A 22,587-nucleotide genomic window follows, 5' to 3' on the forward strand; every position below is an offset into this window, starting at 1 on the left:
TGCTGTGCAGCCCGGTTCCTACCAGGCCACGGACCGGTACCGGTCTGTGGATCGGGGGTTGGGGACCCCTGCTCTACAGCAACTTCTTGTAATGAAACTGGGGTTAAGGAGTTAAATGCTCCCCAAAACCTCCAAGATAAACCCATGCACGGATGAATTATCCTCCCTCCGTAACCGCTGATGAAGAAGCCTGCCAGGCCCCCCCAGCTCTCAGTCCCCTCCCGCTGGCTCCCAGACCCGCCTGACTCCTGTCCGCATCTCTATCTATTATCTGAGCAACCTACTGCTTTTTATCATCCCTGCACTAAGTCTAATATTTCCTTTTGCCACTGCTCTGGGAAGGGGTGGGCTCCAGGACCAACCCAGCCTTGAGGGAATCTCCTCTGATCCGCTGGTGTTTCTACAGGCAGACGTACTTTCCTTTACATTGCTTTCCTACCAGCATGGCTCTTGAAAATCTCTGAAAGGGAACTTTATCATTTACAAAATAGAAGAATTATCATAAGATCAGTTACATTGTAAAGAACAGGATTACTGGAAACAATGGCTGTTGAGAATTAACCGAACGACAAATGAACAGCATATACTAAGGATGTGACGCTGTTTGCAATCAAAATCCAATGAAGTTTAAAATGGACAGGAATTTCTACGGTTGCTAGTGTGCTAGCACATGGGGTTGACATTCTGGTTGTTTGACGCGGAGAACCCAACAGCATGTGTGAGGACCAGAAGTGTCTGTGAACTTCAAGTAAGTACACAGCTTACTAAATATATGTGTGGTTTTGGAACTGTGTTATTTGTTCCATCCAGAGAGTCTCATTTTATAACACAGTTTTGAATAAATTCCTTGGTTGCTTAAAAGCTTGTTTGGTTCCTCTTCAGCAAAGCACGCAAGGGTCTGATACCGAAAAAAGAGAAAACCCTATCTTAACTTAAATCTGCCCACAAAGGATGATGGGAGAGGGAAACAGAAGTACCACTGGCGAAAGACAAAGGATAATAAACAGCAGGTCAGACTGTGAAGCCTGCAGACAAGGCCAAACAAACCTGGATGAGCCTGATGCAGAGGAGAGTCTTCTGAGCTCAGACTTAAAGTCTGAGAATACACGAGGGGGGAGATTAGTTGCAAACATTTTGTATGAACAAGTCTTGCTGGCAGAAACCCTTCCACCAAATCCTAACCCGTGCCCTGCCCCCGCGAGGACGAGCTGCAGGGTGAGAACCCAGGTGAGAGGAGGCTGGGGGCAAGGGGATGGTGGTGGATCTGTTCCTGAAGAAAGGAACTCCTCCCACTGCAGGGAAAGGGGAAGATGACTCGATGCAGAGAATTCAGACTTAGAAAATGAGCAGGCGTCTGAAGTTCAGTTCAGGGAGCTACAGTAGACAGTGGAAGTGGTCTGGATCCCTTGCAGAACTTGAGGGAAAGATTTCAAGCCAGCACTGTGGGATTCATGATGAGTAGAAAGGCCCTGGAAAGGCCCAGGGAAAACTGGCTGGCATGATTTTGGAATGGAGCTCATTAGTCAAGTACTGCAATTTTCTCCAAGAACGCTTAGCAGCCTGAGGAAACAAGGGGAACCTAGAAGACAATGGGGCAGGAAAAGGTGGTAGAGGTCCCAACGTGGCTGACACCACGTCTGCAATGAAAGTCTACTCTATGCCTGGTGCCAATCTAGACACTGGAACAGTGAGGCAGAGAAACATGGTCCTTGCCTACCCTCACTGTACTTACATTCCAGGAATATCAGCGTGGACGGGGAGCAGACAAAACCCCAAACATCACATAAACACATCGTATGACGGACGCCAGCAAGTGTGACAGAGGGGAGAGAGTGCCAAAGGAGTGGGCGGGCAGCGGGGGTGCGGGAGGCGGACAACTTTAAAGGGAGGAGAGGCAGGAAAGGCCGCTGACAAGATGAGCAAAAACCTCAAGGAAATGAGGGAGCGAGCCATGCAACTCCCTGGGAACCAGGCTGAGAGGAGAGCAAATGCAAAAGCCTAGGAGGTGAAGCGCAGCAGGACTGCCCAGGTGTCAAAGCAAAGTGACGAGAGGGATGAACTCCAAATTCCTCGCTTGATATTTATTCAAAGGCTTTCCATAACCCTGACCAAACCTTTATTCCAAACACAGAATCTCCTTCTGCAGCCACTGCCTCCTGCTCTCCTCCAATCACAGCAGGCCCGCCCTCCCCCTCACACCTCTGCGCTGAGCACTCTGGAGCTCGGATACGCCCTTCCGCCACCTTCCTGCACCCCACCCCCGCGCCCCCGTGACACCGTGCCAGGGTGGGGAAGCGAGGGAGGGCTGGCCACAGGCCAGGTCATTTCCACACTGAACGGCCGCGGTCACGACCTCCTCCTCCAGGAAACAGTGTCATGCGGCTCTTTGTGCAGGAGTGCCCATGGCGACACATGTGCTTCTTAAACTCTGCTGTACATTCAAACCACCTGGGCATCTTGTTAACGTGCAGGTTCTGATTCAGTAGACGTGAGGTGGAGCCTCAGACTCTGCATTTCACCGTTTTGGGTTTTTTTGCAGTAGGCGGGCCTCTCACTGTTGTGGCCTCTCCCATTGCGGAGCACAGGCTCCGGACGCACAGGCTCAGCGGCCGTGGCTCACGGGCCCAGCCACTCCGCAGCACGTGGGATCCTCCCGGACCGGGGCACGAACCCGCGTCCCCTGCATCGGCAGGCAGACTCCCAACCACTGCGCCACCAGGGAAGCCCAGATTCTGCATTTCAAAGCCCCAGGGGATGCCTCCGTGCTTGGTACAGGGTCCACACCGCGTAGTGAGGGAGCTACAACAAGGGTGGAAACTGACCCAAGACAAGCCACACAGTTCTTCTCAAGATCTGGAACCAAGACACAGAGGGACGTGACCTGTCAGAGGCAGGCTCCGGAGCAGTGAGGTGAAGATGCACCGAGAGTCAGGCTGGTGGCCGCTCGGTGCTGTAAGGAAAAAGGAAGGAAGTCTGAAGAGCTGGGACGCTGGGCTGGACGCACAGGCGGAGGGCGGAGTGTGAGGCGGGGTGGCCTCTGGGCGATGGTGGGAGCGGCTCTGGCTCCAGACCGTTCCAGAGTCCCTGAGGCCCTGGAGGCCCTTCAGTTCCTGCTCTAGGAGCCCACGTACTCAGTGGATCCTTAAATACACGCTCTGGCCCAGCTTTTCATGAGCCAGCTTGAGAGAAACTGGAAGGAAGAGCCTGGCCCAGACCAAGTCTAGGCGTTATCTAGGAGGGCCTACCAAGTTCACCGCCTCATTATGACTGAGCCAATCAGGGTGAGAATACTATTTTATTTAAAGAACAAGTTTAGTGCAGAGACACATTCAAAGATACTACATTCAAACTGTGTGTGTGTGTCTGTGTGTGTGTGTGTATGTTGTGTGTGTGTGTGTGTTGTGTGTGTGTGTGATTAGCAATATTAAGCAAAGAAAATACAACAGTGAAAAGGACTCTACTGCATTTACTTCTGAGTGAAATAATCGATTTTACCTGTTATATCGTTATTACAAAGCTAAGTAAGAAACAGTCATCCCTCCTGTCTAGAAAGGGGAAGTGTCCATGAATATCTGAGTACCTATTGGGGGTCAGGCCCTCGGTCAGGTAATGTACACACAGAGAATAGGAAGCTAAGGTACCTGGCCCTAAAGAAAGAAATACAGACCAGACAAGGGAGACACACAAGAAGAAAATAATTACAAAAACAGCTTCCGGAATGCCACGACAAAAGCTAGTATAGACAGAGAAAATTAATTTACTTTTTTACCTATAACTTCAAGCATTTCACTTTTTCTGTAATTGTCATGAGTATAATATTATCTTTTATGATTAATTTTTGTTGTTCAGCTCACTTAAACCATAAAGTGAAGTGATAGGAAATTTTTTAAAAATCAGAAAAAACTGGGAGTCAGAAGACTCTTAAAGGCTTATGTGGTCCACTCACCTGCTTAAAATTAGGACCACACCTACCCACATCCCAGACAGATGTGGTTTTTTAAAAAGCCAGATTATACTTTAATCCATTTAAGTACCAACCGTTTACAGCTGATTGCACTTAAATCAGCCTCTTCTGTTTTAGGCAGCATTTTAAAAATATCTGCATCACAACGGCCTAATTTTTTTCAACTTTAATTAAAGACCATGTAGACAAGCAGCCAGCTTTTGTTATTCCCTGGGGTGCAGCTTAAAACAGATTTTTACGTAATTACAAATAATGCCTAGGCAAAAGCAGGGAAGAGGAGTAGGATAAAAAAGTGAAGAGCAAAGAATTGTGTAAAACGTTCTAGCCACTGGATTCAGAAGTTTCAAAAACAGGAAAATAGATACTTTCTAGCACAAACTGTATTGTGATTTGACATTACGTTTCACTTTCACCTCTTTAAAAAGAGTTTATGCCTGCTATGCTGTATTACAAATTTATCAATTACCATTTTCACACCTGATCTCCCTAAAAGGGTTAGAGGAAAAGGAAAAACCAGCAAATGTAGCTTAAGTAAGAGCTTAAAGAAGTTTAAGTGTTAAAAAAAAAAACCACAACATATTTAAGAATATTCATTTGTTCATCCCTAAAAATTTACAGAGCACTTGCCCTGGGCAAGGTACGGCGCTAGGAGCTGAGGAACTGAGGGAAACAGCAGGGAGTTTACAGGCTCCTAGTATTTTAGATGGTATTTTAATCTCTGCTCAAAATCACCAACAGAAATACCAAAAACAGTCCTTGAACTGGCAGGGCAACAACAAACAGCTAACTTCTCTCCCAAAAGGACAGCAACAGTCAAGTACCATCATCTCACCAAAGGAAAAAACATCCTCTTGCATTCCTATCTTTCTCAGATTCTTTCCTCTCCAATCTGTCCTCCTATTTCCACCTTATCATCACGCCCCTGATCAGGCCTCCCTGTCCTCCCACTCCAGACACCCGGAGCCGGCTTCTCAGTGGTTCCCCACCCCCAGGAGTGGCTCTTGTCCAAGCCCTTCCAGGACGCTCTTATCAAGTTAGGATAGGCTAGTTTATGCTGCAGTAACAACCCGAAAAATCCAAGTGGTTAGAAATAACAAAGCTTATTTCTTGCTCGTGTCTGAACAGCTGTGTGGTGGCGGGCACATTAGTTAACCTCTCTGGCCCTCAGCTTCCTCATCTGCAAAATGCGGACAATAACATCAAGAGGGTTAAATGAGTTAAGAGGTCAGCACTGAGAACCATGCCTAGTGCTGAGCAGGCACTCAGTACGCGTGACTATCATCGTCGCTGCCGCGGACACCCAAGCCTCGTGTTTTTACTCCCTCCCAAGCTCTGACCACGCCGTGCGCCGTAGCTCTGTCTATCGTCTGTGGCGCACACTAGGTCAGAAGCCACCTGAGAAGAAGGACTGCATCTGACTCGGTGTGCGAAACTGAGAGCTTAATAGAGACTCTTGGCACATGGCAGGCCCTCAGTAAACGCTTGCTCATAAGCTGAAGGGAGTAACGTGGAGCAATTACCCCTGTGCGTGAATAAAGCCCCACGGGCTGCGTACACACACAGAGGACCATGGTAACGAGGGCACGCTCACAGAGGCACCCGGTCTGCAAGACACCTGACTAAAAGCACAGGAAAAGGACCAGAAACGTCATCTAAAGATGGAAAGACTGACACATGAGCCAGGACCTCCAGGACACGGGCTGCTGCTCCCAGGAAGTTTAAGCCAAGGCACAGGTACTGGATGTTATCGGCACAGGTCCACCTCCAGCACGGGAAACGAGCAATGCAGGATCCCGCCCTGGGCCTTGGTTCTTACTCAGGGCCGTGACTCCTCCGCAGGAGGCTGTACCCACAGCCCCTAAAAGCCAGCCCTGACACGGTGGGGTGCTCTGAGGTGATGCAAATGTTCTATATACTCAGTTGGGGTGACGGTTACACAGATGTTTAGATGTGCCCAAACTCACCAAACCATTCATTTAAAATCTGTGCATTCTGTCTGTACGTAAATTTGGGGGGGGGGGGAGGCGCAGGCAGGCTCTGGACCCGACCCGCTGGTGCTCTCCTCTCCTCAGCTCCCGACTTCCTCCCAAACTAGAGCCTGAAGAGGGGAGGGAAGGAGGGGGGCGGAATTCACGAACACTTCCGAGAACATGGCCACTGCTGATGACATGGTTAACTACCCCTCATCCTGAAGGGCTGAAGCCCTTTCTCCTGCCCCAGAGCCCCGTGCACAGTGGGGGGCGCGCTGCCCTACCGTCCGTCCCGCCTTCCTCCTCTACCGCGGAGTCGGACTGCCCAGCCGGCAACCATCATCTTTCACCTCTTAGCACCTTCCTCTGGGCTCTGAGCTACTGCAGGGCTGGGGCCATTTCTTTCACTTGCTTCTCTGCTGCACTTGGCAGAGTGCTTGGCACACAGGGTGCTCTTAATAAATATTTGTTTCTCTGGCAATACGTTTTTAGAGTTACCTTCAAAGATATGAAATATACTGCCTTTAGATAAGAATGTTACTTCTAAGTAAGAATAATGGCTAAACTACATTAAATCTTGGTAACTTGGTAAAGATTTAAATCTCTTCTTTTTTTGGATATGTATGAATCCTACTGTCATGATTTATAAGTCCATAAAAGCCATATATCTACCGGGCAGGATAGACAGTAAGCCTGGAATGCCGAACAGCATGAGAATTCTTGCTGTAAAGATCACAGACGCCTCAGGCGTTTAGAAAACGAGATGTCACGCGAAGCTGTACGTCAGGAGCTCGCCCTAAACATAAAGCATTACCTCCTGCTCTATCATTCCACTTTAAATCACAGCTCCCAGCACTGCGGCAGGGGTATGTAGGCATGCGTGCACGCGCAAGCACACAGGCTGGCGTGTGCTTAAATTAACACCTGGCAACCTAAAAACAACATCTTAAAGGTAACTGTCAGAGCATGAAACACCGCACTAACCAAGAATGTCCAAGGCTGTGAACGAGCACAGTAACACATCCAAAGCAACCCTGAAGTTTGGTGTGATATGCTGTAAGAAACTTCAGTTTTTCAAGATCAATACTTTGAATGTTTTGAACCAGACAACATGATTGTACAGCACTGGAGGGGGTATATCTCAAGCCATGAGCACGTAATTCCATAAAACTAAAACTGGTTTTTCTGAGCTTGTATACAAATTTGAAACGGCTAGAAAGCCTGCGAAACTACATGTAGATACCGACGGTCCACGTATGCCTGTGCTCCACACACCGTGGTTCAGGTCAACGACCTCTCCAACGACCCTACTAAGGAGACTGCAGACCTACTTTGCACATGAGGTAGGGGAGCAGGGCGCACAGCTCTGAGCCAAAGGTCAGGCAAGAGCACTGGAAGCTCAGGGTGATGGCGGCAGGGCAGGGGCGAAGGGCTGACTCTGGCTGGGGTCCCCTAACCCCTGCGTCGGGCCTTTCTGACAGCACTGCTCTGGTAACAAACAGCTAAGTCACTCTCTGCTGTACAAACTTTGAAGTATCAACTATAGTTCGAATTTTCTGCCTCTCATCACAAAGGCGGAACTTGTGTTTTCTTCCGTGTTTTACAAAGGTAAGTAAAACTAATAGTGTACACAGAAGCCCAATAAATGCCAGTTTAATAAACGTAGCCTAAATGAGCACGACCGACCGGAGCAAGTGTATCAGCGCTTCATCTTCTAACAAGGCCAAGCTGAACTGTTCATAAAAACTATAAAAGCGAGTAACACTTTTACTTTGCATGCGAATTCTAGTCACAATTCTGACATTAACTAAAATTTCAAAGCACTGTCACATACAGTATCCTAAAAACTCCTTGAAAAAGGTTTTATGCTATCTGTATTTACCGGTGCTATAAGAATATCCTTCTTCTAAAACTGCTAGAAGTGATTTTCCGAGATTAAAAACAAATCCATCTTAAAGATAATACAGAAAGGACTGACTTCTCTCTCTCTTTAAAATGCTCAATGAAACATCCCTCCCTCCCTTGGAACACATTCTCCAGGGGCCCTGGAGGGGAAACAGCAAAATTCTAAATCTGACTAAATCTGGCTCTGGCCAGGCTTCCCTACTAGCCTTTGCTGCTGGGGCGGCTGGAAACAGGGCTCCTCAGCCCAGGGTGAGAGCACGGGGTGCGACTGTCCACCTGCGTTATAAAAATCAGCTGGTACTGCCCCCTCTGCACAGAAGCTCTGGCATGGTTCTGTTTGGGTTGGGTTGGGTTGGTGGAGAGGGAGAGGGAAAGGGAGAGGGAGAGGGAGAGAGGGAAAGCGGGGGGGGGGGGGGGGGGGGGGAGAGGGAGAGAGAGGGAGAGAGAAATTCCAGCAGGGAAGCGACACGCCTTCCCCCTCCCCACTCCCAGGGGCCTGCCAGTCGGATTTTTCTGTCAACGACACCCCCCCTCCCGCCCCTCCCAGCTCAGACTTCCCCTGCCGGCCGGCCTCCTCCACACCCCCAGGCCCCAGGCTGTCAGTTCCAGGGCTGCAGGTGCGGACCAAAGTCACTCCTTGCCACCAAAAGGAGGAGGGTGTGATCTGTTTCAGAAAACATGTGAAACTGTTTCTCATCTCATCTATGATCCTCAAGTCTCCCCTTCCTCCCTCCTCCTGCACTGACTGTACGGGCCTCAAAAGATGAAACTCCAACCCCGCTCCTGTCTGAACTCTGCCATGGAAGTTACTTATTTTTAAAGTTTCCTGTTGGCGTTTTCCAGTGCATAAATTCAACACTGTCACTAAATCATACCAAGTAAACAGCGATGAGTCATTCTCAGAAATCAGTCTCACGTTAAACCAATTATTCAAATGTCTGCGAGTAACATGAGCTAAGTGCAGCTTGGGGAAGGGTTTGTAACGTAAGATGTACAGTAATACAAACAGTCCACCCAGAAAAGGACAATCACACCCCACCCGCCCACCTAACAAGCAAGCTTCTGATCAGCTGTCCCAGCTCACAAGAGGGAACAAGGTTTCCTGCAGTTCTCAGCAGAGGGGGCTGAAATGATACCTACGGGCCTTCTCAGAAAATTTTAGTCAAACAAAAACTGGAAATATTCTTTAAGCTCATCATAGCTATTTAGCTATTTTCTTTTAATGCCCATAGTTTACTGTCTCTAAATGATTAAAGAACATATATTCTCTCTGCTTATGTATGTATGTGTGTCTGTATATATAATAGTATATATTAGTAGACAGAAATTCGTTTAATATAGGTATCTTTTTTGGAAATGTCAGCCTTTCAAGACTGGACTCAGAAAATTAATTACTTAAAAGTTGTCTGGATAAGCAAAGAGAATCATTTTTAGTCCTGCACCTGAAAGGTTGATATTGGATATTCTGCATGCATTTATTTACAAACAGAACTAGAATCTGTGACCACAAGGAGAAAACTGGAAGCACTGTGTCTTTGACTAATGATGTCCTCAGCAGACAACCACCACAGAGGTGTGGCCAACACTGAGTCTGCGCCGAACGCAGCAGGAGGAGCAGGCGGCTGGGGAACGCAGGGCCAGGCCGCCTGGGTTCTCATGTGGCTCCACCACTGACTGGCAAGTATTTTAACCCGGACAGGCCTCAGTTTACAAATCTGTAAGATGGGGATAATAACATGACCTACTCTAGGAAATACTTGAGGATAAATGCACTGGCTTACGTAAAGGGCTTGGCAGGTGTCTGTCACAGTCAGCAGTAGGCAATGCTCGCTTCTATTACTGTGACTGCTTTGTTACTATTCATTTTAGAAGCAACTTACTTTTCCATGGTCTCAAATAAGGTTTAAAATTTTATTTTCCAATCTAAATAAGTGGCCAAGGTAACTAATGCCTTTTCTCCAAAAGAAAATGTAGGTACTTCCAAATGTGGACAAGTTATTACCACTAGTAGCATAAAGACTACAGGCAAGGAAGTGACTACAGTGACTGACCACAGGCTTTAGGCTTGGTTAGGAGGAGAGTCTTGGTCACTCCTGACCATATTATCGAGTTTGCTCTCAGGAAAGACAGAAATACATCACACAAATACGTAAAAGCCTGACGAGGGCTTAAACTGCTTCCTCTCCAAGGTGTATGTGCATTGTTAACATAGGTCTGAATGAAGGAACCGCAAGGCTGATAATGGAATTGTCGGCGTGATGCTGATCACAGGGAAGATGGAGGGCTGCGGAGAGTCGGGCCTCCCCTGCCCACCTCAAGGGCAGCACCACACAGACATCCTAAGCACTGCGCAGACGTGCGCATCCCTGAGGCAGACTTGGGAGGCTATCTGCCTCAAGAGCGAACGTGGCCAGCAAGGGACCACGTGTGGTTTTCCCGTCCAGGGCCCAGCCTCCAGGAAGCTGCCCGGCGAGAGAAAGCAAGCCCGTCCTTATGCAGAGGGAGGGCAGCCCCCAGGCAGCAAAGCAACTGGCAGGGCCCCCATCCTTCCCCCCGCCCTGGCTGCTGCTCACGGCGCTGCCCCTCAGGGGCCCAACTCAGAGGGGCTGAGGCCCTGCTCCCAGAGGCGTCAGCAGAGGGGAGGATGGCTGTGCTGTGAGCCAGGGCCCGAGCCAGGACCTTCCTACAGGCCGTGCCCCGAGAGGCAGAGTGACCTGGTGGCACACGGGCTTTGGGACTGGATGGGATAAACGAAACCCTCTACAGAACACCCCACTCGGGAACACCTAGGAGGCACTCGTGAAGGGCAGTCACTCGCGTTATCACGAAAAATAATTTCATCCTCAGGACAAATGCATATGGCCAGTAATGTTATCTCATTAGAGATGAAGGAGCTGAGACTCTGAGAAGTAAAGTGTACCAAGGCTGCCTTCTTAGCAAGTAAAAAAAAATGGAATTTAAACTTTCTTTTTTCCCCAAATCAAAATTTTCCCGTACACTGTGCTGAATCTAAGAGTGTGAGAATGCCAGAAGCAGGGAGTCGGGAGGAAGCTCACGCAGTAAACACCCGCCTAGGCTACCTCCCAACTGCTCTGCTTGGCTGACAAGACTCACTTTCGTGACTAACCTCTGGAGGGCCCAGGGGACCTGGGTGACATCCTGCCACTGGGCAGCCTTTGCACCACCCGTGATGCCAAGAATGAAAAGCCAGAGCAGGAGACAAGAGTGGAGGATCCGGGACCCGACCAGGACGAAGTCCCTGGAGGCTGGGGTACACAAGGAGGGAATAAATGGATCTGAAACAGAACAGATCATTTTCAGAAACGGAAGATATTTTAATGAATCTACCAAGACTGAAACTGTCCCAAGACTCACAATTCCTCCCGTGGAGTTCAGAGCCCGTCAGTACGGCAAACAAAGGCCCACACGGCCTAGCTGGCCAGCCCTCCACTCCGGCCCCACCCCAGGTCCCCCGTCACCCTGCCACCCAACCTCCCACCCCGTGGGTCCTGGTTAAGTCCGGCACGCAGCACGTGGTCCCACACACCTGCTCACAGGTGCTAATCTGCCTGCAAGGCCAACCCTCTTCGCTGCCTGCCTCTTTCTCAGTCACCCCTGAAGGCCTAGATCCCAGGGCTCTTCCTGAAGCTCAGAGGTGAGCCACTTACATCGACCATTTAGAATGTTTCTACTACTCATTCTGAATACTTTTCGTACACCACTTATTCGACTCTATTTTCACACCTGTCTCCCCCTTTACAGTGTGAATTCCTTGAGAGTAAGCACGAGGCCAAATCCATTTCTTCATTCCCAGCGCCTGGAGTACTGGCTGGTACACAGCATACGGCAGATACAGATTTGTTGAACTGAACTAAAAGCCTACACCACGCCGCCAAATAGCACATTCGTTCATATTTGGAGTCAAAATTATTCCTGCTTTTACTCTTAACTGCAGCACAGCAGTAGATCTGAATTTGAATTAAAACTAAATTCCACAGATTGAGACTAAATATCACTCTTGGTCCATTAGAATGTGATGGGTCTGAAATTAAATTCTATCAGAATGAGATAAGCAATAGGCTTTTAAGGGGGGCGGGGGGAGCAACCTCATAGTGACTTCAAGTGTCGATGAAAAAAAGGCTTTTTATAGCAACACGACTTTGATCCTCTTAATTTTCAGTCGCTGCCAGGAAAAAAAACAAAAAACAAAAAACACGAAATATGCTAAAGATCAAAACTGTTTTAGATGTGTGACAGACAGTTCGACTATATTTTTTTAGAAAAGGAGAATACTCTCTAACATTTGAAATAAGAGCACGTTTCTCATTTAACCAGAGAAATGAAGCCTGGGGAGATATAAAGAAATTTCACAATGTCAAAAGCACTCAGATTTTATTAAGTTGAGATCTGTAACAGAAATCCTGGACACTCATGCACTCGGCAAAAGCTAATATACCCAAATCAGAACACCTGACAATAAAGGGTGAATCAGAATTCCTATTCCCCTCAATGTTCCGCACACTGGAAAAATAACCTTTATTGTTTCTCCCCTCTCTCTCTGTCTCTTACACACACACACCACCTACCCCCTCCACCCCAGATATTACTTGTTGGCAAAATCATCCAGGTCCTATGCTCACGTTTTACTTTTTCAAATCCTTCCACTAAAAATATGATTGAAACTGTAATTGTTAAAGCCCCCAGACCTTGGCCGGAAAGGGTCAGGATGGTGTCCTACTCTGAAAGCAGAACAAGGAAAGAATTACCTTGGTCACTAATGAACTTGGCATATGCTCTTCTGATCACAGAGGAAAATCAGAATTCGGCATTCATGCCCCTTTCCGTTCTTAATAGTATTTTCTTATTATTAAAGTGATTCACATTCACTGTAAATACTACAAAAAAATACTTGGAAAAAGAAACCAATCCTTAATTTTACCAGCGAGAGATAACTGCTATTAATGTTGTAGCATTATTTCTTTGGGGTCATTTTGTCATGCACGTCTGTATCTGTGTAAATATACATACTAGATAGATACAAAAATATAAAAGTAGGGGTTTACGAGATACAATGTTGTGTCCTGCTTCGAATTCCCACTGACCATAATGTCATGAGCACTGGGCCAATATGGTGCCTGCTCTTTGAAAACATGGTTTTATTGGTTACATATCGTACCACCATAATTTACTGAAACATTCCCAACGGATGGAAAAGTAGATTGTTTCTAATATTATCAACAATGCTGACGTCGGCATAAGTATAAATGCAGCTGACCATGACGGAGTGCTTATCTGACATCGTACAGGGACGATCTCATCTACTCCTCACAGGCGCTCTTTGCCATAAGAGCTAATATGACTCTCTTTCTGGCTGAGTAAACTGAGTTGCAAAGAGGTTAAACACTTTGCTCAGGGTCACCCAACAATTATTTAGCAGAACCCCAGGTGTAAACCTATTTAGGGTGGTTTGAGCCTGAGTTTCGCATTTATTTATAGCTAAGTCTATGACAATCATCACTATTTCTAATCCATAAAATATCCTTGGTTATTCTGAAAAATCAACTAAATACTGGCTAGACTTCTATGGTTCCATCTTTAACCCTTTACTCCCCTTTTTCTTTTAATTTTTTATTTACTTATTTATTTGTTTGGTTCGTTGCACAAGGTCCTAAGGGCGGTAGGCTGGCAGGCTCCTCAGTGGCGGCACGCATGTGGGATCTAGTTCCCTGACCAGGGATCGAACCCGGGCCCCTGCATTGCGAGTGTAGAGTCTTAACCACTGTGCCAAGATTTATTGTGGTGTTCGTTACGGGTGAGGTTAGATTTTTTTCCAACTAGTTAACCAATTATCCCTAGTTCACTTTTATAACAAACTTTCCTTTTCTCTCTGGGTTTCTGGGCTTTCCTTCTCACATGTTAACTTTTTATAACTTCTCAGGTGTCTGCTTCTGAAGGATGCTCTCTTCCACTAACCTATGGATTTCTGTACGTTGTTGATTATTTTCACTTTAGGGTATATTTTAATACTGTTGAGATAATTCCTCAGTTATTTTCATTTTTTGTCAAAATTCTGGGTTCCCCCCTCAGGGGACTGTAACTGGCCTAGCAATTAACAATGAGTCTAAAACCAACGCATATCTTTACAATATTCCATATTTCCATCCAGGAACAAGGTACATCTCTCAGTTTATGTGGCTGGTTTTCCCCTCACCTGAGTCTCTCAGATACCTCTTGTTACGGATACTGCGAAATAATGGTTTTTACTATTAAACACAAATCCGTTTAAAACCCCTATAGTCTAGAAACTGACCACATGGCCTAGCAAAGGAAACCGGATTCCAGGCTTTTACAAACTGCTGAGTCGCCCCGGGCAGATGACTTCCCCACTGTCTTCCTTTCGGTATCTAGGACGTGTGTAAATGATGCTTCTGAGAAATATGCAGTTTTCTACACTCATCTCCAGGAAGTCGCAGACTACTGAAAACAGCTGAACAGGAACTAAGGAGCGCGATCACTGCCGAGAACAAAGTCAGTCCCACATGCGCTCTTTTACAAAAGGTGCCCCCTCTTAAGGACTCACACACGTGGGTCCAAGATTTCAAATGTCTCTTTCTCCCGCGAATGTGGATGCACTGGAGCACAGCAGAGAACCTGGGTCTGGAGGTCAGACGTCAGCCTGCTACTGCTCCAAGCAAGTGACTCAACTACCCAAGCTCCGACTAACGAGTGAATCTGGATACTCATCCACCGCCCATTAATTCCTCACACTGCACATTAGGTATAGTGGCAGGTGTTAAACTAGACACGTGTGTCCCGCCTGCAAGGAGCTTACAGTCTTCTGGGGAAGAGAGCAGTGGGAACCACGGAAGAGCCTGGCACAGGCAGGAGCCTAGTTGGTATGCAATAGTAACAGACTACAATAAATTGTTGTATTTGATTTATATATTTAGCATGATTCTTCCTTTTAAACAACATGAAGCCTTTTCTGCAAAAGAACAAGCTGATCACTCTACAAGATACAGAAAGGGGCTTGTGGGTATTTCAAAAGAAAAAATTTACAATACACTCAACCATGACATGTGTCCTCAAGATAGGAATTTTAATTTCATTTACTGTAACAGGAACTATAAGTTCAGGAAACTAATGGTGACGGTTTGATTTATGAATTTTGACATATTTCTTGAACTGGGATTACATTACAAAGAAGTGGAGTTCTAAGCAAGCCAGCTCTTGCCTATACATTCAATCTTCAAATCAATAAGCTGGGATCCTGTGCAACGTGCTTCTGACAGACGGAAAACACAGAGTCTAACTGAGATGGGCCATACACCTGTAATTTAAAAGTTCCTTAACACACTCTCGGGATTGAGCTAGAACAGATTTTGGTATCCACACAGAAAACACTTCAGCTCTCTACTCAGTAGTAACGAAAGAGAAATTCAACTCAGAAAGCATTTGTGGTCAAACTGAAGAGAAAAAAACACATTCTCACCCTAAAGAAAGTTCTCATATTTGCTTTCACTCTGCTTCCTCCCAAAAGTCCCATCTATTAGAAAAGTAATAAACAGAGAATACGGAATATGAGGGTTTCTGTAAACACCTGTGAGATGTGTACACATTTCCATTTAAATATGTACAATGGGGAGACACTGAAATGAACTAGATCTGCTCCTCTACAGTGAGGCTGGTGCGGGAGGGGAGAGCAGGAGGTGGTAAGCAACACCAGACACCAAGACACGCTATTAGACGCTTTATGTAAGTGATCACATTTAATCCTTCCAACCCGGTGAGGAAGGTGTAACAGTTTCCACTTTACACGTGAAGAAGCTGAGATTCAGAGGTTAAGTCACATGTCCCAATTTATACTTTATACAGCTAAAAAGTGGTGAAATTAAGAGGCAAATGTGGGCCTCTCTAAGTCTTGTCTGGAGTCTCTGCACTATCCCAAGCTGTCTGTTGTAAGGTTCCCCCAGAAGCATCACTCATATTTATGGATCCAAATGTTACAAGCCAAGGGAAGACAGAGGAGCCAGTGCCAGGAGAGCCCAATGTCAGGACATTTTCAATAGCCCATCTGCAATTCCCCAGTTAGTCAGGCACAGAGTTACGGTATTGAAGCTTCCTGTAAAAATGGAAAAATACGTGTCTGGGAAAGAGGGCAGATTAGCCATATCACCATGGAGATCTAGGGAAAGGGGTTTCACAGAAGACTAATCCTCAAGAGAGAAGCAAGGAAAAGTGGTGGTGGTGGAAGATATTAGGAAGGTACCGCTTTTACTCACTAAAGTAAAACTGAGTGACACTGAAGTCAAATTTTGTGTATGTCACGGTTTCGCCAGGGGTCAGTTTATGGATGCGTATCACACTAAAGTCTTAAGTAAAAACAACAGCATACATATGCTGCAATATGCATCAGAATTAACAACTGATAACGTATTTATATACAGAAACTGAGGGTGGGGGGAGTATAAAGCAGGGGAGTAAGGAGTAGATTGACAGGGTAGAAAGGGGAGCGGGGGCGAGAAAGCTTCCCTGCACTGACCTCAGAAGGTTTTGAGGAGGATGCACCTTATGACCTTGAGTTCTAAAGGCCAAGTTAAGATCCCTGGGGTAAAGAATGCAGGCTGGGAAGCCCACACAGGGCAGGCACAGGCCAAGAAGGCAGGTGCTGGCTTTGTGGGAGGACAGAGCGCCAAGGGCCCCACCACCTCAACCCACTCTACAGCAGCACAAAGGAAACACCAGCACACACTTGTCAAGCGCTCATTTCTCTGCATAACACGCTCTCAGTCAATTCTCTGGGTAACTGCTGAGTCAGCCAGCACTGACGCAGAAGACAAGGACTGACCCCTGCTAAGAGCAATAACCTTAAGAAAATAATTAGGAAATAGCAAGAGATTTTAAGTTTCATGATTTAATAGGTGAATATGCTGCTTAAGAACATTTCAAATAGGAAGAAATCATTTTTAAAAAGGATTTAATAGTTCGCCTGCTCAAGGCTTCTCCCATCTGGATGTGAAAGGTACCCCTCCCCTCAAAGAAACCCGTGTTACGAATGCTTAACAATCATAAATTTAGTCTAAAACTTTAAGATTAATGAAAAAAGTGCAATCAGATCTACAAAGCCTAAACTTCAGATTAAAATTTTTTTATTTGCAAATATTATGCTATATAGATATCCTAACAGCCTAAAATATAGATATGGATAAATCAAATAAGAATAAGGTAAATTACAATAAGTTAGAATATATTCAAATATATCCTAAACATAAAAGACTTTCAAAAATAATTACAGAACCCAGAATTTAGAAGAATATTAATTTTTATTTAAAAAAGTTATTTTATTTTTACTACATGTCTTTGTTTACAAGTATAGTCAGGAAATTTTATAGCAAAATTGAGACTCCTTGAAGAGGAGGGCTGTGTCTTATCTGCTTTATATTTTCAGCATCTAAAACTGTGCTCAGTATGTAGTGGACAGTTGACAAATATTTTAAATTCTCATTCAAGAAAAATTTACTGAATGCGTACTATATAGCAGGTACAGTTTAGATGTTGGGAATCACACAATGGGTAAAACATTTTAATGAAAAATGTATCACAAAGATTTTATATAATGTATATATAAAAATGAAACCGGGCTTCCCTGGTGGCGCAGTGGTTAAGAATCTGCCTGCCAATGCAAGGGACACAGGTTCGAGCCTTGGCCCGGGAAGATCCCACATGCCGCGGAGCAACTAAGCCCGTGTGCCACAACTACTGAGCCTGAGCTCTAGAGCCCGCGAGCCACAACTACTGAGCCCACGTGCCACAACTACTGAAGCCTGCGCGCCTAGAGCCTGTGCTCCGCAAAAAGAGAAGCCACAGCAGTGAGAAGCCCGCGCACCGCAACAAAGAGTAGCCCCTGCTCACCGCAACTAGAGAAAGCCTGCTCACAGCAACGAAGACGCAACACAGCCAAAAATAAAAAAATAAAATAAATAAATTTATATAAAAAAAAAAAAAATGAAACCTACCTTCAAAATAGATTATTCCAAATTGGGGTGGTCAAAGAGTTTATTGTCTTTACACTTTGAACTTTTCCATATAGGACAGGCTTATTTTTAAAATGAAGTTATGCCTTTAATGAAAGCTTTATGCGTGCATATGTTTGAACACATGGGATCAAACGTGTGTGAATGCTAGCAATCTTTTCTATCAGGAGAAGGAGGAGGAAGAGAAGAAACTGAACAGCATTTCCACAAAACCTTTGGCAGAATGGATTCAGCAGCCAACACAGTGGATGGCCCACCTTAGTCAGTATGATTTCTTTGGGGGAAAAAGAAGGTAGAGAAACTAGATCACCTGCTCATCCATTTTTGAAAATGCATTTAGCTTTATGGAAAAACAAAAACCATGTTTGGTTTTTCTTCTAATGAAGCATTCAGTTAAAGAATTCATGACAATAGCAAAGAAAAGAAGAATGGGGAAGAAAAAAAGTAAACTATACACTCCTTTTTCTAACAAAGAAGAAGCTGGAGAATGCTTTCTTCATGTTTACAGCATTAATACCCATGTGCTTCTCACAACAGAAACCAAAATAAAATCTCCTTTTCAGGTCCACAAAGGTTTTAAAAGTAAACTAACCACTACAGATGCAGCAAGAAAATACCACGTAAGTCGAGCACAAAACACAAGTTAAGAAGTCGCTAAGTAGTTAAGCACATCTCCCTACCATGACTTGGTAAAGGGAAGTCTAGAAATTCCTTTACAATTCAGGAAATACTACAATCCATCACGTGTACAGACCTAAGAGTTCAAGATTCATGGAAGACTGGATAGGACAAATTTCTGAGCGGATTTTCAATCTGAAACCAGGCAACTGGATCCTCTTAAACACTGCCCAAAGACACAAATGGAAAGGAAGATCACTGCCCTTCCTGCTGCGTGGTGCAGGCCAGCTCCCGTCTGGCTGAGAGAGGGCTACTCCAGGCACTGGCACAGCCAGACCGGAGGACCACGTCAGTCATCTGCTCCTCTCCGACAGCCCTCCCCACAAGAACGCTGTTTAGAGCTGCTAGTGCCCGTGCGGATCTCCCTACTAAGGTGACTCTGTCTTCCCCAGAGCATGCGGCACATAGCAGTTTCCAGTCAATAAATGCTAGGTGAATTAAATCACACTTAGTCTCTGAGCCTTGGTTTCTTCATTTAGAAAATGATGATAATATCTTTTCAGCCTTTTCCACAGAGGCGTCAAAAGGCTCCAAAGAACTAATGCAGATGAAAAGAACTTTGTAACAGGGAAAGGGCCACATAACTAACTATAGGGGGAGCCATCCAGCAGGCGGGCACGCACTCAATGCAATGAACAAAGTCACACAGACAAGCACAGAGACCAGGCTGGGCTTCAATGGCTTTTGGTCAAACCTCAGAGCAGTCATGTAGTACACAAAGATTCCAGGAAGTGTGTGTCAGTAACTCTGGGATTCCAGTTCAACGAGGCAAGGACGGCCCTTCGGTGCTCCTAGAGGGGAAGATGCACAGGAGGACACACCTGTCTGTCTTATCCATCTAAGGGTCCAAGGCTGGGACCATTTGATGCATGGATGAACCAGAGGCAGGGATGTGAGCAGCAAACGGGTGGCAGACCTGAACCAAGAGCAGGCCCGAGGGGGCTGCTTAGCCTGGGAGAGCAGGGTTCACCAGCCTCCAGCATTTTCCGTCTCAAGTCATTCAGGAAGTCTATTTTAAACCCCTTCTCCAAACCTTTGGAGAGCTCCCAAATGAGAAGCTCCACGGTACAGGGGAGACAGCACAGGCCCAGGAGCTCACAGACAAATCTAAATTCTACTCCGGACTCTGCAAATCACTAACTGATGGCCTCTCCCTACAGTGTGGTTGGCAGAACCGGATTTGCAGGGCTGATGCAAAGATGAAAGTGGATAATACACGTAGTTCACTAAGCACAACACGGGACATAGTAGACACAACAAATCATGAGTCCCTTTTTCCCTCTGGGTGACGGATGAACTAAACTAAGCTCAACGATACAAAATCCCCCTAACTCATACTTTTAGTAGAGAAAGAGCCAAACATCCCTTTGGGCCCCAATTTGCAGAGAAGTGGGACAATCCATCCAGACAATACAATGAAAATTAATGGCGTGGTGATAAAGACCCGCTACATAACCACCCATTTCTCCCAAATTATAACTAAAGTTGTCAAGCGCTAGTGAACTCCATCCTTTGAGGCATCAGTGAGCAAAGGCTCATGTCTCTGATGCTCAGACTGAATCAGGATTTGGCTGCAAGACTGTTATGCTGTGGTAGATTCTTTGGAAAGAGAAAAAAAAATCCCACAAGTAATGCTTTCAGGTTAAGTTTTTTGTTGGCATAGGTAAAAAAAAGTAGGAGAAACAGAGGCATTCTTACACTCAAAGAATGAACTCCTTCATACCTTCAAGAGTGTTTGCTCAGAAGTCAGCAGTGCTATTAGCGACTGCACACGTGAAGGACACACTATAGACTTCCTGTGAGCCCCGCGACCTCTCCAGGGCAGCACTCGGGCACACTCCGTATTTACTTACGGTGCAATCTGATCCTGACTTCAGTGAGCTATTTCATAAGCCTTTTAAGGGTTACTACGTTTTGTTCCTTTAAGAAGCCAATCCAAATTAGCAGCAAAAGTATAGGTAAACACACAAGAAAACCGCTTCTTCTGTGCTCCTGAAAAAAGGCGGTCTTGGTCATTAAAAAAAGGTAAAGTGTTTTATCCTCTATCAACTTTCTCTTACAAAAAATCAGTCCAGTAATTTTCCAAGGGTGGGTCAGTAGTCTCCCACTCACACCTGCTTGAAGATGAGGAGCCGTCAAAACGGTACACACATGGAATAAAAGAGCAAATTATCCGGTGCTCAGTTCTGCGCCATGTCCTAGAGAAATTATTCCAGTTATCAAATGCTGCAAAACATACTACCCCAAAACTTAGCATCTTAGGATGACCATTCCATTTTCAACCTTTTCTCTCCTCTGTTCTTTAGACTGGATGATTTCTATTGATCTATCTCCAAGTACACTGACTCTTTGTCATCCCAAGTTGTTAAGCTCATTCAGTAAAATTTTTATATTTTATTTGGATACTGCATTTTTCAGTTCTAGAACTTCCACTTGGTCCTTTTTTATAGTTTCCATTTCTCTGCTGAGATAAGCTATGTTTTCATTCATTCAAAGCATGTTTTTTTTACATCCTTGAGCATAGTTACAACTGCTTTAAAATCCTTGTCTGATAAACCCAACGTGTGTGTCACCACACAGTCTATCTCCGTTATTTTTTTGTCTGGATAACAGGTGACATTTTTCTGTGTTTCAAGTAAGTTTGGATTGTAAGTTATATTAGACACTGTGAATGTTATGCTGTGGAAAATTCTAGATTCTATTATATTCCTCTAAAGAATATTGATATTTTTGTTTTAGCAGGTAAATTACCTTGGTTGGAGTTAAACCGTAAACTCCAGGGTGGCAGCTCAAATCTCAGTATAATTATCTTATCCTTAGCTTAGCTGCTTGGAGCCTGCCCCATGCATCTCTGATTCAAGCATCAGCAGGGATTTAGGTGGCTGGTACACAGAATGTGGGGCTTAACTTTCTCCTTTCCGGGATTCCCCCTTTCACTTTCTAAAGTCTGTGACTGCTCCAAACTGTCCTTTGATTCTTTAAGCTAAAAGTACTGTAGATTTTCTATCAGAGTTTTAACTGCCCTGCATGGCACACTCTCTGCTGTGCCGTTCTTCCAACTGTCATTTCGATTCCAAACTCTATCTGTTTGTGTCAAATCTGAGTGTCTTCACATAGCTGTCTTTTGTCCAGAGTTTATAATTATTATTTGCAAGAGGATCAGTCCAACGTTAGCTTACAGGGGCATTAACAGAAGCAGAACCTATAAAAAAATTTTTTCCCCCAATTTTTTACTTTTTCTCACAGTATTGTGGGTCATGAATTCAGAAAGGGCTTTGCCAGGCAGGCTGTCCCTGATTCATGTGGCATCAACTGGGCAACTGAGGAACTGGCTTGGAACAAGGGAACTGAGCAGCTACCTAAAAAGTTCTAAGATGGTTTCTCACTTACATGCCTGGTTCCTTGGTGTTCCTTGACTAGTCCCTTTCTCTCTCCTCACTGCATCTCATCCTCCAGGACTTCTCCATGTGGACTTGGTAATCTCAGGGAATTGCATGATGATCTCAGGGAATCTGCACTTCTCACATGGTGACTGGCTTCTACGAAGCCAGATACAGAATCTGCCAGACCAGTCAAAGGCTACACCAGAAGTGGCACAGGATCACTCCCACCATATTTTATTATTCAAAGCAGTCAGGGGGCCTTAGTCATCTAGATTCAAGAGGACAGAGAAATAAATCTAACCCCTGATGGGGGAGTGGCAAAGTCACATCGCAGGAATACATGAGGCACAGAATGATGAGGTACTTCTGCAGCCATCTTGGAAAAAATATAACCTGCCACACATACGTTCAATATCTGTAAAACTCTGGAAAAATACAGGCAGACTTGTTCAATATGAAGCATATGGTCCAATTCTCCTGTCATCTCTTTTTAATCACATTATCAATACAATTACCCCTAAGCTATTCAGCACAAAAGAGGTTTCTAATGGCAGTCTATTGAGTTTTCAGAGATTTAATACTTAAACATCATGTCCATTTCAAGATATCGGGAAGAAATGCTTATGATGCTATCATCCATAAATGCAGGGCAC

At 45.3% G+C, this 22,587-nt stretch overlaps 1 protein-coding gene across 1 annotated transcript in view; it reads right to left on the bottom strand.

The window, feature by feature from the left end:
- Positions 1 to 22,587, bottom strand: part of ATXN10 (ataxin 10) — a 153,687-nt gene that overhangs the window by 64,318 nt on the left and 66,782 nt on the right. The window lies entirely within an intron of this gene.

This window comes from Lagenorhynchus albirostris, chromosome 11, assembly GCF_949774975.1.
Source record: "Lagenorhynchus albirostris chromosome 11, mLagAlb1.1, whole genome shotgun sequence".
NCBI lineage: Eukaryota > Metazoa > Chordata > Mammalia > Artiodactyla > Delphinidae > Lagenorhynchus > Lagenorhynchus albirostris.